This window comes from Lactuca virosa, chromosome 4, assembly GCF_052849685.1.
Source record: "Lactuca virosa cultivar CGN04683 chromosome 4, Lactuca_virosa_CGN04683_v6, whole genome shotgun sequence".
Taxonomy (NCBI): domain Eukaryota; kingdom Viridiplantae; phylum Streptophyta; class Magnoliopsida; order Asterales; family Asteraceae; genus Lactuca; species Lactuca virosa.
The window spans coordinates 362807350-362818377 of NC_136429.1; the positions used below are offsets into that span (position 1 = coordinate 362807350).

The 11028-nt window shown below is 39.8% G+C and overlaps 1 long non-coding RNA gene across 17 annotated transcripts; it reads right to left on the minus strand.

Moving 5' to 3' along the window:
• LOC145108696 (uncharacterized) lies at positions 1-3440 on the minus strand. 17 transcript variants are annotated; one of them, XR_013708491.1, is made up of 10 exons: positions 2729-3440; positions 2526-2639; positions 2066-2419; positions 1883-1975; positions 1677-1753; positions 1494-1605; positions 1309-1408; positions 1134-1194; positions 971-1037; positions 1-852 (listed from the first exon to the last, which is right to left on the minus strand). It is a non-coding gene; the product is annotated as an uncharacterized LOC145108696 (long non-coding RNA). The 17 variants fall into 17 exon arrangements; XR_013708484.1 differs by having other exon boundaries at positions 971-1194; XR_013708495.1 differs by lacking the exon at positions 1-852 and having other exon boundaries at positions 953-1194; positions 2729-2754; positions 2888-3440.
• Positions 3441-11028: the final 7588 nt, after the last annotated feature.

Sequence of the window (11028 nt, forward strand, 5' to 3'; positions counted from 1 at the left end):
TTGTAGGGAAAATAGAAAATTATGAAGCTATAATTGAAGGGTTTTACAAATTCAAAATAGATTACAGCCAAATTTCTTATGGCCCAAGCCAGCTAAGAGCAAACAAATAAAATGATTTTTATATATTTGTTATGTTTTTTTTGCAAGATGCAGCCTGCTGTTTGTTGTCTTACCCATCAAGCATGTCCTTGGAAAAGGAGTCCATTAAGGTTAGAAATACAACCAATTTCCAGGTCTCCTATCAGCCGTTCAACTCGACATCCATGAAAAACGCCCATGCGGAAACAACCACACCATATTGCAATTTTGGAGTTCAGATGATTTTTATCAATATAAAGCAATCGCATTTCAATTTTGGTCCTTAGGGAGGAGGGAGTCGTTCCCTCCCAACCCACCGAACCCACTGCCACATCAGCTTTTCTCTTTGATTTTTCTTCATCTTTCCCAACCCACAACATACGGAAATCCTATCTTTCTCAACCCACTCAATTAAAAAAAATACTAAACAACTAAGGTACAAATCTTAAAACACACGGTACAAGAGAAAATGAGAGAGAGAAAGTAGAGAGAGAGAGGATGAAGTGGGTTCGTGAAACCAATTAAACAACCGACTAAAGAGGGAGTGGTACTGGCGATAACTCTATTGCTAATTAAAATTTTACCTTGATTATTTTGTATTTTTTTTTAATTGAGTGGGTTGAGAAAGATAGGATTTCCGTGTGTTGTGGGTTGGGAAAGATGAAGAAAAATCAAAGAGAAAAGCTGATGTGGCAGTGGGTTCATTGGGTTCGGTGGGTTGGGAGGGAACGACTCCCTCCTCCCTCATTAGACGTATTTACTACAGTTTCGGAACTGCAAGAAGAAGGCAGATGGTAAAACTTTTGGTGTTATTGATTCAAAATAAGAAATGAAAATAATGAAACTTCCTTTAAGCCGTATTAGCACATCCAACTAAAAAGGGGAAGCATACCGGGGGATGGATTGTCAAATTAAATTTAAACCACGTTGTTGGCTAGTGCCAGCAAAACATCTTCTAACTTCAAATAAAAATATTAAAACTCATCAAAAATTTAAATAATAACTTAAATTTAATAAAAAAAAAATGAGTGTTTGTTGATGGCATTTGAAGACACCTTTAAGCAATCCATTTCAACTGAAAGCATACTCTCAATATTTCCGTCCCCAGATAGGTCACTGATGGCACGAATACAATTTTCGTCTATCAGAATCATCATCCCATGTTTTCATTCTATGATAACAAATTAAAAAAAAAATTGAAAATATAAATCAAGCATACCATTTCCTTACCAGTCAAAACCCTTCTTTGTGTCATTGTACGAAGAGCTTTTGCTTCATATTCAACTTCCCTTAGCTGATCCATGGTACCTGAGATCTCTTATTTTAAGTTCTGATTCAAACAGACATAAGAAGAGAGAAAATAATCAGCATTATAAAAAAAAGACATAAATTCAAATTTTTAAATAAAAAACTACCATTTATCACCCCAAGTTCTGCACAAAGGTTAGAAACTTCTCCATCTCTTGTCTGTCACTCTGTTGTGCAGATTTTAGAGCAGCCTAAGTTTCCATTATGATTTTTTTTAATCTTTAAAAAAAAGTTTCTCAAATTATACATTGCTCAAATAATAGATAAGTAATTTTATGTATTCAATTTACCTCTATGATACGTATTGTTGCTTCTTTCCTGTAACAACATAAATTACATCATTTTCTCAGTGTTATGCATGGAAAACCTACATGACAAGCTGGCGTTCAAGATTTACTTGCTCAAGAATTTGGCTTCCAAAGATAACCCTTTCTCCGATAGAAGCCACCAATAGTATACAAGTTTTTCAAATGAAAATAATATAAGAATTTGGTACCTGTATTTTTGAATAACAGTGACTGCATGCCTGTTTCTCTAGCTCCTTAGCTCTATACTCTGCTTTCTAACGTTTCTCTTCTACATGACAAAGCTGAAATACATGTATACATAATTCTACAATTATCTCTCTGTTGTTATACTAATATTTTAATATAATTGGGATCTATAAAGATGGAATCACCTTATCTATAATGATATCATGCGCTTGTTGTAGCATATCAAGCTGCAATTACATGTTGTTTAACAACACCTCTTGTTCCTTTTTGAACTCCTTGAGTAATAATGCCAATGGAATCAAGATCATGGAAGGGTACAAACCGACCTCTAGGATGGTTTCTGAAATACAAAGGGAGATTTCTTTTTGTTTGTGCCTATATCAATGGAATCAAGAACATGGAAGGGTACATGCACAATAAGATGAACACCAAACTTCAGTATCAATCGGAGAGAAATATGAAGCGAGAAGTACATGTAAGATCCCTCAGCTATGAAGCATCCAATATTCAAAATCTGGATGATTGCCGGTTCTATTTCCCTAATTAATAAACCAACAAAAAGGGGATATCAATCCAATATTGAATCCCTTCAATTTGCAAGCATCATAAAGCATAAATAACACAATACTAAAATTTAATTCAAACCTCACTTTAAGAAATGACCGCACTTGACCTAGACACCATTTGGAATCTGATGGTAGATAATAATAAAAAGGTTGCAGAAGGGAGAAGGATAGTAGTGGTAGATGTAGGCGGAGCCTTAGATTTGTGTACAAAGAATTAGATTCAATATCCAATGATTTATTTTGAATCAAGATAAGGAAAAAGGAAAACAAGAAAAAACTCACCTACAAGACAGAAGCACAGTGAGAGTCTTGAGTATTTGTAGAGAAACAATTCAACCTTATTAAACCTTAAAATCGATTGCTTAAAGAGAAAGAGGAAGGTAATGAAGTGATTAAAATATTGAGGAACCCTAAATTTGAAAACCCAATTTATTTTGTTACCTTGATTCCATAGAATAAGCAGCAATGTCAGCAACACAAATCGCTTATCGTAGAGATGAGGGTGGTGCTTCAAGTCCAAATTAAAATCTTGTCGAATTGGTAAATGATTTTAAGAAGTAGCAACAATAGGTGGCAACTGGAGGTCTATCAAGAGGTTGACTCGACAAAGAGAATCTGAGATTGTGATACACGTTTCCTCGACACTTCAAACCAAGCATGAAGTGGCAAGCAGCTTTGGGGAAACACCGCCTCCTTTAAGGAAAACCCACGGTGAAGCCTTCTGCCTCAGCGTGAGGTCAGGATGACCAGAAGCCAGCAAGAAGCCACCTCTCTCAGCTGGTAAACGGCGTCGTTTGTTGGACCCCAGTGTCACGTCACGATGAGTTAGGGATGAAGGGAGGTTGAGACAGGCAAGCAGCTTACCACCAGATGACGGAGGCACGAGGGGAAGCCAACAACCATCGTCTGATGCATCCAACGGCCCTAAATCCAGCTCTATAGACACGGTCGGTAAGCAAGCAGCTCGTCGACGTAAACACCTTAGAATTTCAGAAGATGGTCTTTTATATATATATATATATATATATATATATATATATATATATATATATAAGTCTAGGGTGGAATTTGTAAATTTTATAAACCAGTTTTAAAAAGAAAATTAGAAACAAGGTTTGTTCTTCCTTTGACCCAAACTTAAGGTACCATAGTTGAGAATTGTTGAAAAATGTGTGTCTTCTTCCTGATTAAAAAATGACGCTTCTATCATCTTCTTCATTTGAATACCTGCAAATGTGAAAAACTTTTTTTTGTATTGCCTCCAACGACTCCAAACAGTCAAAACAGGAAGCCAGCCAATAGCTTCGTCCGTCTTCATAGAGACGCCACACGCAAACCACCGGGTCTGGGACGGTGTTCACGCATCTTCAGGCGCTCCAGCTCAGCTCCATGCGTGGGTTGAGCTGCCCACTTCGGATAACCTAATTGATTAGTGAGCAAAATTATGCTAGGAATTTTGATGTGCAGAAAATAGTCTAATAAAATAAACTTGATCCAAACTACAAATCTTAGTTTTAAATTTATAAATCCTAACAGACTAAACTGACTACTAGCACTAGGCAGTGTACCTGATCAGGAATAGTATTAGTTGAAGGAATTAAGGGTGTCGAACTTAAGGGGAATCGAAGTGTACAACATAAAAATAAAAAGTAATTCTTAAATAAACAAGATACTTAATGAGATATATACCTGATTGGTTAATTAAGGTCCCTGACTTGGTTAATTAAGGTCCCTGACTGAACCCTCAAAAGAGCGCGTTCATCAAACCTAAATAGGGAAGAGCTAAACTTGTCAATAAGGAATAATGTGTTGATACATCGAACCTAAATAACGATCGAGCCGAACCCGACATCGATAGAATGTGAAACGTAAATCCAACATGGAGAGATTAAGATGGATATGCTTCGATTATTGTGATAAATAGTTGTATCTACCGTTAAAGATAATTACAGTATATAGGATCCATCAGATATGAGTAATGACTCTACCTAAGTACGATGTTCGGTACCTACGGTAGCTAGAACATTAATGACGATTAGATCAATGGCAGTTCGGCCAGACAAGGTAACAATTCCCGAGGAAAGACGCAAAAAATGATTCTTAAGGAAGAAGGCACATGTATGCAAATTCGATAGCTCTTACACTCATCACTCGAATTTGAATTAAGATCATTAACTGACTTAACCATCAGAGTGTTCTCCCAGGGTCGTCCCCGGTGAACATCTGACTGATTGTGTTGTTTTTCAGCCACAAACCTTCGATTCTCCATTCATCAGTCAGGCACGAACTTCTCAAAGAAATTGAAAAAAACTGAGATTCATCATGTGGTGCCATCTGTGGGACCATGCAACAAATGGTCATCGATAGCGATCCGATCAACGACACTAGTCTGATTCCAAGGATGCAAACTCTAGACCCTTCTATAGGAACACCACAAATAGAAATGGTGGTAAGAAATAAAGATGTAGGAAGACCTTCTGGCCCATAAGTGCAGGTCGAAGGAAGTAAAAAAGAGTTCATGACTGAAATACAGGAAATGGAAGAATACGAAGCCTTCAAAAGGTACAAAGCTATGAAAAGACGATGGGAAGAAAAATAAAAACAAAAGAAGCATGTTAAGAAAGATCAGGAGTATGTGTCAGTCAGAACATACAACTCTAGTGATTCTAAAAGCAGAACAGTAAAGATAGGCAAGGTCATAAAAAAGTAAAATCGTGGAAAAGGCAAAGGATGGACCGAGACTGAAGATAATGCAAAAGGCTGTAGAAGTTAAAGAGTATAATAGAGCTTTCAAAATCTTAAATTGTAACGTCCCAAAAATATGGATAAAATTTTGTTTTTAGTTTCATTCAAATCACACGACACTAATATCAAAATATGAAAAAGAGTATCATAGTACGATTTTATCATAGTACAAATTCACAAAATCACTAAATACGGAAAACATAGGGTGATGCGGTGCGATCAGGCTGGTCCCTTCCCCTTCGAACGGGAAATACTTGAAACATGAATTAAAAACTGTAAGCACAAAGCTTAGTGAGTTCCCCCAAAATTCCACATACTAAAAAAACATATTGCCAAGCATATCCGGGTGCTTGCCTGCTCCTTCGGTCTATTTCAACCGCATACTATCAAGCGTATCTGGGTGCTTGCCTACCCCTTCGGTCTATTTCAACCGGATACTATCAAGCATATTTGGGTGCTTGCTATCCCCTTCAATCTATTTCACAACCCCTACTACTACCACATAAGATCATAACAGAAATTACAGAGTCAACAAGAAAATACAGGCATAACTGACAATTGTCACAAAGACAATCGTCACACTACATCATAAACTAGTGGGCCGACATTGGTGCCTTCGACCTACGGATACTGCGAAGGAAGACTCACCTCAGACTGAAGATATCAAATCGCACTCGACGGATGACTTGCGAAAACCTCTTCCTAACGCACAAGTATAAAACCCTAATTAGAAATTAGGTCACACTCCTACTCAAAGGTCCAAACCCTAGTTCTTAACTTAAGGTAAAAAGGGCTCCTTTATTCTTGCCTCAATGGGCCTCCCTCCCCCTTAAGGCCTAAATCCATAAAAGCCCAAAAAGGCATCCAAGCCCAACTATAAGGCCTCTAAGGCCCAAAAATGACCTACTACCATCAGGTGGGCCCAAGGCCCAACTTAAACAAGTCCAAAAGTCCTAACACAAATCGAGCCCAAAATTGTCTAAGCCCACAGACTATGTATGTGCAGCGTACATGGCTCATACACCCAACGTACGCTGATGACCAAATAGAATCGGGGCACTGACCCGGTACGTGCATCGTACTCTAGAGTACACCCAACGTACTGGCTAATCAACCCATACTCATTTCCAAGTCTTAATCCCTTCAGCCATTATGTCCAAAACTAAGATCCAAGCTCAAAATAACATCTTAAGCCATAAAGTTGCAAACTTTATGCTCTTACATGCATGGATGGGGCTCAAACCATGAATTAAGTCCATTAACTCACTTGGATGGTTACTAACACTTGCATGGTTGAGTCTTAACCACCAAGATTCGATTTTTATGACTCAAAACACCCCCAAGAGTCCAAAAGGACAGCTCAAATGGTCTGGAGTTGCCCATACTCCAAGAAACCAAACTATGGGACCAAAAGATTCCATATCCTACCCTAAACCTAGATCTAAGCTTGTAATTATCAAGGTTCAAACTATATACCTTCACTAGGCTGGAAATGGCGCACAAGCTCTGGATCTACAAGCTCCTTCTTCTCCTTTGCTTCCTCCGAAACTTCCTTCTCCTTTAAAACCACCAAAGAACACCACAAATACTCAAGGCAAGCTCAAAATGCACACAAGGAGGCTAGGGTTCGAGATTTTCACTAAAAGGGCAGTGTAGGTTGAGAGGGTAGAGGACTTGAGGGACTTAAGGTCTTTAAATATGGTGCAAACCCTAAAAATTAGTGTTTGCCCCTGGCTCGATTACGCCCACTGTACGTCGAGAATTTCCCGATGATGCGCATGCAAGGAGTACGCCGTGCGTACCTAGTGTACGTCCAACGTACTCGCAAGCCTCCATCACATTTTATTTGAATTAAACATAGAATGAAACAATAACTCATACCTGGCGACTCGGGTGCTACAATTCTCCCCCACTTGAATCTGACTTCGTCCTCAAAGTCCGCTGCCGAAAATAACTCTAGGTAATACTCCCTCATATCGTCCTCCGGCTCCCACGTCCATTCTGAGCCCTTGCAGTGCTGCCACTGCACCTTAACCAACTCAACCACCTTGTTCCTCAAGGTCTTTGTCTTCCTGTCGAGGATCGCTACTGGTCTCTGTTGGGATAGAAGATTGCGTCATTGGGCTTTTTGTTTAGTCCTTTTTTGTATACGGCTTGGGTCTGTCCAGCCATCATTTATTAGGGTTATATGTATATATATAGTGCATGCATGCACCGTATGTTAGGAGTCGTTAATATCATTATTGTAACCCTACCACACCTCTACAGTAGCAATTCTTCATAGAGTTCTTCTGAGGTTGTGGCTTATTAATCATTCGACACCAGTTTGATTCATCTTGTGTTCTTATTTACTTTGTGTTATTGTGTTACTTGTTAAGAATCTCATCGATCATAAAGAGTTTTAATCTCATCAATTGGTATCAGAGCAGGAGGCTGTGTAAATAATACGCATCTCTTCTGTTAGAAGAAAATCCTTAGGGTTTCCGCTTTTATCGAATCCATTGGAGTCGTCATCACTTTATTGACGTTGTTCCTAGATCTCGACATTACCCTAACTCAATCTTTACAAGTCTGATTCTTGACAAGTACGTAGATCAAATCATCATGTCTCTCGATGAGTCTCAAAACAATCCCATCAACATCTCTAATAACATTGGCTCGACCACAAGGATTCCGATCCTATATACTCATGAATATGAAGTTTGGGCTCTTCACTTTGAAGACTATGTTCTCGGCTCAGAGGATAACGGATACCTGATCTGGGAGGCTATTACTTCGGGTCCTTTTGTCCACTCTGAAACCAACAGAACCATCAAGACACAGAAAGAGTATAATCAGCTAATGATAGATGTGAAAGAGGTTCCTCAAGACGAGAAGGACAAACTGATCAGCAATGTGAAAGCTATGAGGATGATCAGATTCGCTCTACAATCTGATACCTTTCGTCTGGTGAGTACGTGTACTACTGCAAAGGAAATCTGGGTAAGGCTTAAGGAGTTGTATTCCACAGATGAAGATCTCGAACATTCCATCCAAACTCTTCTGCTTTCGGAGTTCGGTGACTTCAAGCAAAAGCCCGAGGAAAGTCTTATTCAAACATTCAATCGGTACAACCATCTTCTCAGTAAAATGATTAAGCACGGAATTGGCAGAGAGGTGATCGAGCAGAAGGTCACTTTCATGAATGGCCTAAGACCCGAATGGATGTCGGTTGTTTCAACTGTTAAAGCACATGAACAGTTCAAGAATTACTCGTTGGCAAAGCTCGTACGGATTCTCAAGTCACATGAAAGTGTTGTGACAAAAGACTCAAAAGTTGTTTCTAGTTTGGGTTCATTGGCACTTGTGGCTAAAGGTAAATCCATGGCCGATGAAGAATCTGAAACTGATCTCTCAGAATGTGATCTTACTAGTGAGGAGTATGCTCTAATGGTGTTTAACCCCAAGCGGTTTGCTAGGAAGAAATTTCCTTCTACTAAGAACCGAAACTGGCAAGGGAGTTATAGTTCCGAGAAGGCGAAGGAGGAGAACAAAAATGCTCCTCAGAAGGAAGAAGAGAAGATAGAAGGAAAGCTAGTTGGTAACTCTGGGTATGACTGCCACTACTGTCACGGGCATAATCATTTGGCAAAGGATTGTATGTTACGAAAGATGGATGAGAAGAAAGAGGGAGAATATGATGAAGCTTACATCAAGCGTAAGCTGGAGGAAATCAAGAAGAAGAAATCTAATGATAAATCTATGCTTGCTTTGATTGTGCAGGAAAATGTCACAGAGAACGAGTTCGGTGGATTTGAAGTTTGGTCTACTAACTCGGAAGATGAGGAAGTTCGCAAGCCCACTCATGGCAGGGCATTTGTTGCGAAGGAAGAAGGTTCTGAGTTTGCTGGAAAGTGTCTGATGGTGACAGCTGGTGTAGCACTCGGTTCCTGGTACGTATTTTCGTTCAAGTATTTATAACATTTTGGCCTGGGACTCGGCGAGTTGAAGGCCCAACTCGTCGAGTAGAATCGACTTTGGACACGGGAGTTTAGTGACCTACTCGACGAGTCGGCGAACTGACTCGACGAGTAGGCGCTGTTTGGACAAAACCCTAAATCTGAGGGATTGCACCCTATTTAAACGTCATTATAGCCCCAAACCAGCGCCCATCACCCCCAGAACGTTCTTTCCAAAACCCTAGTTTCCCCATAAGTGTTCTTGTGTGTTTCTCACCTTTGTGAAGGATTTTTGGTGCATCTAGAAGCTAGTAGGAGAAGAGAGAAGTTGAAGATTCGAAGGGGGAAAAGTAGATCCAGAAGCTATCTTCCTTTTTGCACCTTTTCTGGTAATCAAGTTCTCAACTTGACCCTTTTATGTGTTAGATCTTAAAAGTCCCCAAATTGATGGTTTTGAGTTCAACAACCATGAACCCTTAGGGATGAAGCAGTTTTATCGATTCATATCTCAGATCTAGGTCTTAGAATCGAATGCATGGCTTAAAGATGCAAGCTTTATGGCCATGGTAGGCCATGCACCCCTTTAGACTCCATTTTTGGGTCTATTAAGCTTATACTCCCATGCATGCACGTAAAGTTCGTAAATTTACGTGCTAGATCGATCTTAGAAGCTCAGATCTATCTTTTGGATAAGTGTTGTACATCAGAAATCGAGATATAAGACTTGGACAACACCGACTTGTCGAGTTGTTCTTGGAACTCGGCGAGTCCGGGGCTTGAGTCCCTAATTTGTTGAGGTTCAAAGGAACCCAGTTGAGTGTTAGAAGGGTTTAGGGAGGTCCAGGGGAGTGACTCAACGTACTGGATTTAGCCATGGATCTGGAAATCATAGGACTCGACGAGTGTATGAACAGACTCGGCGAGTCCAAGGTAATCTCCCAACTTATGAAGATGAACTCGACGAGTTGTTCATACAAATCGGCGAGTCGCAGACTGGACATGTTCATAGGAATGAAGGAGAACTCGACGAGTTGTTCATACAACTCGGCGAGTCGGATGAAGGTTTATTCGATGAAATTATAGAAAGGAACTCGTCGAGTCTTTGCTAAACTCGACGAGTAGAGTCGGGAGGGGGTCAGATGAAAGGAAAGGGACTCGACGAGTTGGCGCCCAACTCGGCGAGTCAGGTCAACTGGAAGTTGACTTTGACCTGGATATTGACTTTGGCCAGGGGTAAAATAGTCATTTTACCCTAAGAGTAGTTATCAGCTTCTGACTAAGTGTCTTTATGGGAATTATAGCCGGGAATTGCCGGAGCAACAGACAGAGACTTCTCACTCAGATTGACAGCGTTCAATTCATATGAGGTGAGTTACCTTCCAGTAGCGGTGGGTCTACGGCCACAATGCCGGTCCACCAGTAGGAGTTGTATGTTAGATGATTGTCTTTGTGATATTCATCTAGGTTTGCTACTACCTGTTTGTTGGGTTTTGAGCATTCTAACACTCCTAAGTGTACATGCAACCCTAAATACCTTGGATCTATGTTTTCTCTATTATACATGCAAATATGAATATTCCAAGGTATTACCCTAACTAGCATACAAAACATTGATACTTGGGTAATAAAACAAGCTAGAAGACATACCTTTTTATGTAGCTTGATTCCTTGATGCTTAAGAGCCTAGTGCCCCAAGTGTGACACCTCAAATGGTTCACACAACATCATCAACACTTGGAATAACCATGAAAAAAAGACACTCATGCTCAAATCGGCTATCCCTCCTCTATATATCACTAGTGCCAATTTCTTGAGCTAAAGGGGTCCTTATATAGTGTGCACATTAGGGTTACACCATGTAACTCATGACTTTACCCATTCCTTATGCTCCATGGGTTT